The 6,491-nt window shown below is 35.0% G+C and overlaps 1 pseudogene; it reads left to right on the forward strand.

Moving 5' to 3' along the window:
- Window positions 1–2,228: 2,228 nt before the first annotated feature.
- LOC127561280 (uncharacterized protein C20orf96-like) lies at window positions 2,229–2,999 on the forward strand (annotated as a pseudogene).
- The last annotated feature ends 3,492 nt before the right edge of the window (window positions 3,000–6,491 follow it).

Raw genomic sequence — 6,491 nt, forward strand, 5'->3', positions numbered from 1 at the left:
GTGCAAGTGTTTTGTAAAACTCTAAAGTGATATATAATTGCTAGTTATTATTAATACTATAAAGTATTATTTTTATTGACTTTTAGTGATATTCATAGTTATTTCTCTAAAAAATATATCCAATGTCTTACTGCCATATATATGACAAAGAGTTTTAATATTAAAAAGATGAGCTTTCTTTTCATGGGAAGCCTGATTTCATTAGAGGAGACTTGTAATTTAGCCTGTTCTCCTCCTATTCACCTCCACCCCATTTTATTGTTTTGTTTTGTTTTGTTTTGAATAACTTTTTATTGACAGAATATATGCCTGGGTAATTTTTTACAACATTATCCCTTGCACTCCTGTTCTGACTTTTCCCTTCCCTCCCTCCATCCCCTCCCCTAGATGGCAAGCAGTCTTATACATGTTAAATATGTTACAGTATATCCTAGATACAATATACGTGTGCAGAACCGAACAATTCTCTTGCTACACAGGGAGAATTGGATTCAGAAGGTAAAAATAACCTGGGAAGAAAAAAAAAATGCAAACAGTTTACATTCATTTCTCAGTGTTCCTTCTCTGGGTATAGCTGCTTCTGTCTATCATTGATCAATTGGAACTGAGTTAGATCCTCTCTTTGTCGAAGATATCCACTTCCATCAAAATACATGCTCATACAGTATCGTTGTTAAAGTATATAATGATCTCCTGGTTCTGCTCATTTCACTTAGCATCAGTTCATATAAGTCTCTCCAAGCCTCTCTGTGTTCATCCTGCTGGTCATTTCTTACAGAACAATAATATTCCATAACATTCATATACCACAATTTACCCAACCATTCTCCAATTGATGGGTATCCATTCATTTTCCAGTTTCTAGCCACTATAAGCAAGGCTGCCACAAACATTTTGGCACATACAGGTCCCTTTCCCTTCTTTAGTATTTCTTTGGGATATAAGCCTAGTAGTAGCACTGCTGGATCAAAGGGTATGCACAGTTTGATAACTTTTTGGGCATAATTCCAGATTGCTCTCCAGAATGGTTGGATCCGTTCACAACTCCACCAACAATGCATCGATGTCCCAGTTTTCCCACATCCCTTCCAACATTCAGTATTTGTGGTGGCTAGAAACTGGAAAATGTGTTCCCTCTTCTTACCTTTCTCTCATGTTCACTTGGGGTTTGTCCATTTTACTGGTCATCATTATCTATAATAAAGTATTTCTACCAGATAGAATATTTTTTATTTCTGATTTTTTCTGTTGCATCTTTCCTTATTGTGATATCAAAATTCTCAGTGCCATTTGTTTATCTGTCTTCCATATCAAACTGTTCATAATGACAGTTCTGAGGAGGACCAGTCTGCAACCCTAAGCTAGCTTGATTATTTTTTCTTTCTTGGATCTGTAAATGTCATTACATCATATCAGTTCAGTGGGTAACTCAATAAATGGAGTGACCAAAGGCCAATTGGCTGATGTTACAGATTGTCTTCCAGATTGCCACAAGTACCACAGAGTACCCCTCTGTGTGTGGCAGTATGGCACCTCTCTTACTTTACTGTTGTCCTTCCCTTCCCTCACTCCCTTGGAGATGGATGAGTTCTGCTTTGAGAAAGATTATCCTCATCAATGTCCTTCATCTAATTTTTGAGTTCTTATAAACTGTCTTGCAAAAACTTGTTTAATTGACTTTTATTCTTTGATGTTTTATGTCTTGTGAACTATTGTGCATGTGAATAAAATGAGTATGTTTTGTAATCTTTTGGTGATAGGTGACATTTTTATAGGAAAGGTGGAATAAGGCTTGCTTTGGAGAAACTGGTAAAATTATTTTTATTTTTACTAATATCATCAACATTTTTATCATAACCATCATCAAGATCACTGAAATAAAACTTATCTATGGAGGGGGAGTGGTTAGAACTATAGATTTAATGTTTTCTAATTCAGTAGAAGTGAATCATAATATAATGACTTGGGAAATAAATCTCTAATGGATCTATATTATTTTCAAAACCAATGCTCCATCCATTAGTATAGATTACAACCCAGCCTTCTCTCACTGTGGATTGCTACTGAGCCTTATCTTCCGTGTGAGACTTTTGTTTTTGTTTTCCCATAAATCCACTATTCAACACAGTAGACGTTTTTCTCTAGGATTTTTAATGACTAGAGTATATTGCCTATCCATCTATTATCCTCCACTTTTGGTACAAACCAATACCCAAATGTTCGGAGAAATGATTAAGTTCAGGAAGAACTCACTAGATAAACTTAAACAATATGTTGCCTCTCTCACTGTCAGCAAGAAAGGAGCTGGCAAAAAAGATCCAGAACATAGAAGTCATGACTGTAGAGAAAGTGCAGAAGCTTCTTTGGCAGCAAGATGTGTTTGGGACTATCATTGGCAGTCCAGATATGCAAACCATAGACAAATGCAAAACATGAAGAGCAAGCTAGAAAAGTGGGAAGTGGAGATAATGGTCAGAGTGAATGAACTGGAGCAGCAGTTGACAAAGTTGAAAGTTAAAATTAATAATACCCAGGAGAAGCTGAATTTCCTGATTACCTACATGAATATTAATACCCAATTAAGTCTATGCAGATTGCTGACCTCATATGCCAGATCCAGGATGTGAAAGACAGCAGTTAGGATGAACTAGGTGAGTTGGAGGAAATATTCAAGAATGTGCTTCAGACATTGTCAAAGAAGCTGATGATGAAGTCAGAGAAATTCTTAAATGTCATGGCCAAGAGAACCATCCTTCCCTATCAAATTGGTCTTATGAAGAAGACCTTAAGCAACCAGCTACTATTGGAACAGATAGTCCAGTTCAGAGTGCACATTGATCATATGAAGAAGGAACTTTCCAATCTGAAGACTCAAGTGAAAGATCTCCAGATGAAAAGACCCAAGGGAGATGATCTTTGCCAGTGTCCTGCTTTGGAAACCCAAGTATACTCCAGACACGGATTTCAATATCCCCTTGGAAGAAATTCTTTCCTTTTAGATCTGCACAGGACAGGACTCTAGCCGGGCTGGTTGTGTCCAAGATCTTGTCTTTCTTCCAGTCATCTTTTTAGGACATCTTAATCCATCTAAGGGAGTTTTCAGCAACATTTTCACCCTTTGATTTTCATTTTTCACTGGATGCCACATTTTCATTTTAACTAATACAATTAAATTTTCATTTGGTCAAAAAAAGATAATATGTATAAGTGCATTTATATACATTATACATCTCTTTATTCCCACCTGAGTCATTCATAATCCTGATTCTTCTGATATCATGGTGTTCCTTTGTAAAGGAAGGTAAGGATATGGTTCTCCTCTCTCCCATCATACTTGATGTAATCATAGAAAAAAAAAGTAATAATTAAGATGATGAGATGCTAATCTTTTAACAAGGAATTAATGCCCATATACTTATACAAAGTGTGAACCTCTTTCTCTGATAGAACTAAAGGGAACAATTTCATTGAATAACCTAAATCGGACATGATTTTGCAGGGTTTCAAATAGACAGTTTGGGGGCAGTATACACTCACAAGGTTATCCTTAGAACCTGAAGTATCAGTTGTCTTCTCAAGACAAAGTCTTCAAATGCTAAGGCAAAGTAGGAAATTAACTCACAAAGGGGCTACACCTTGGTTAATAGACATGAATCATCATCAGGCTATATTAATGTTAAAATAAAAATGTTATTGAATGAAATCTTGCTAAACAACATGGAAATTAATATGTTCAGATGCTATACAGATAGCATGATGCAGTGAAAAGAACTAGGAAAGCCGAGTTTAAAGCTTGGTTCTGGTACTTAACTATATGACTTAAACAAATCCCTTCTTTTCTCTGGGCCTCAGTTTTTTTATTTGTAAAATGAGGGAGTTTGAGAAGATGAACTTCCCAGGTAGATTCCAGAGCTAAATCTATGATCTTATATTCTTACTGACAAAAATCTAGCAGTAGCTGCATGAAGATAAATGGCTTCCTTCAAGGGCAGTGTAACAACAAAGAGGTAGAATTTTGGACTTGGATCAGGAAGATTTAGATTTGAAACCTACCTGTGAATCTAGGCATGCAACCATGAATAAGTCAAAGGGAAGATAATTATTAGCATAATGGCATCCACAAATAGGAGAATCTGAAATATCTCACCATTTAATTCCCTATTCCTATTACATCCTCCAATATATTTGGAGACTACCCATCTCCTTTTTTATGCCTTGCTTAATATTGATAATCACATGATCATTAAATAAAGTTATCTCTGTGATTATATCTATTAAGGACCAGAAGGCCCATCAAGTCTTCCTGGAAGACATAATAGTATCATTTAGGAATGAGGTCAGGTTATCAATTATGGAGCTAAATGACAGAAAAAAAAAACATTCTGTTTATAAGGGATTAGATCTTATGTGCATGACCAATGAGTATTGTTATTTTAAAAGTTTCCCCTCCTCCTAAGATTATCCATATGGCAGATCTAGAAAAAGCATTAACAGACAATGTGACTTGAAGTATGTAACATGAGAATGGAGAGATCCAAGCAGATCTGTTATTTTTTCCCCAGGCATATACATTATGGAAGACTAGGTTTGCCTTTGTTAGATGTGACTAGTAATATCACTACACATTTGAGAGAAGGCTTACTTGGACTCTTAGTTGGACACATAGGGGAATTGAAAGCCAAGGCTTTAATCTGTTAATACTATTGGTGGTCAGATTGTGTGCAAGAAGTCTGGCAGCATGTCCAAGATTGCAAATGATCTAATTTTATAAAGAGCTCATAGAAGTTTCAGTAAAGCCAGAATCACTGTAGAATAGGACTTCATTTAATAACTGATTTATCAGCAGAGCAATCAAACAATACCATTTTTGGTGAAAGAGTAGTTAGAATACTGAATCTGGAGTCAGGAAGACCCTTACTAGTTATGTGACCTTGGACAAACATGAAACTCTGTTTGCCTTAGTTTTCAAAGTACTTGGTACACAGTAAGCAGTATATAAATGCTAGCTGTTATTGCCATTTTAATTATAATAATGATATTATTATTGCTATTGTTATTATTTAAATGATAGAATTTTGGTTTAAAAAAGCCAACAGATTTTTATACTTTACTCTTGGGAATTCTTTTTTTTTTGTACCCTATGACTATTGTCATAAATTTGTCTAATGTATCTTCTAGAGCATGAGTTTTTAACCTGGGAGTCATGAATTTATTTTTTAAAAAGTTGTTGATAACTGTATTTCCATAAAACTGGTTTCCTTTGTAATTATATGCATTATATTCTATATATTTTTAAAACAATCTGAGAATGGGTCCATTGGCTTTATTAAACTTCCTAAGGGCTCCATGACAGAAAAAAGTTAAGAACCTCTAGATACTCATTAAAAAGATATCTAGATACTCTAGATACTGATAAATTGGTGACAACTGCAAATGTGAATATACAGGACTAAATGAAATGATGCAGACACAGAAATAATAAAAGCAACAAAATGATAGACAAAAACAAAAATTCCTTTTTTAAATAAGTAGACTATATCCAATTAGATTACACACAGCTTCCTGTATGTATGATCTCTAAAATTTAGATGAGGTATATGAATATATTTATTATCTCCTGGAAGTAGAATTCTGTAAACTTTGAAATGAAACTGAATCTGAACCTTAAAATTTACCCAAATTTCCATATTTGATACCTCACACAGGTATATTCTTCAAAACTTCCATAGCAACAATAAAAATTGCTCACTTTTATGTTGGATCTCTACAGAGAAAAATGAAATGTATATGATTTTGGATGGTAAAAAGATGCAAGAATGCTGGCAAATAGTCCTGTGTTAGAAAGGATGCATTCCATAGGGTTGTATATGAGAATTAGTTGAAGATATCTATTTTCCTTCCTTAATTAGATTTTACCTAAGCAACTTGAAAAGACTTGAATACCTTTTTGTGGTAGAAATTGAAAGGTTCAGAATGGCTTGCTTTTGCCATTGGTAATTCAAGGAATTACATTCAACTCTCACCCAATGGGGAAAAAAAATGAGAAAAGTGTGTGTGTGTGGGGGGATTTTCACTATTCTTGGAGACATGTTTGGCTGAGATATTTTAAGAAGAATGGAAGATAATTATTCTTCATGATAGATGTAAGACTCATTACAGTGACTCAGTTACTTTTGCAGAGAATTAGTTTAGAAGCAGAGAGAAGAAATGACCCTTAGAAGCCTTTAGCAAAGGAGAAAAGTTCAACTATAACTTTTGTGTATGGTATGTATGTGGGGGAGTCATTCAGGAAATGTTTCCTTTTAATGTTTGGTGTTTCCTGCCAGTGTGCTTATTCACTGGGAAAGCAGCTGGAGGAGTATTATGACACATATGTGTTTCCCTCCCAGGAATCTGATACTGTGCTTGGTAACCGTCCCAGGGTTTGGGGCAATTCAGTGGGAAGGGAAACTAAGCACAGTGAAAGCTACATGATATGTGCTTAACAAATG

The sequence above is a fragment of the Antechinus flavipes genome, chromosome 4 (genome assembly GCF_016432865.1).
Source record: "Antechinus flavipes isolate AdamAnt ecotype Samford, QLD, Australia chromosome 4, AdamAnt_v2, whole genome shotgun sequence".
Classification (NCBI taxonomy): Eukaryota; Metazoa; Chordata; class Mammalia; order Dasyuromorphia; family Dasyuridae; genus Antechinus; species Antechinus flavipes.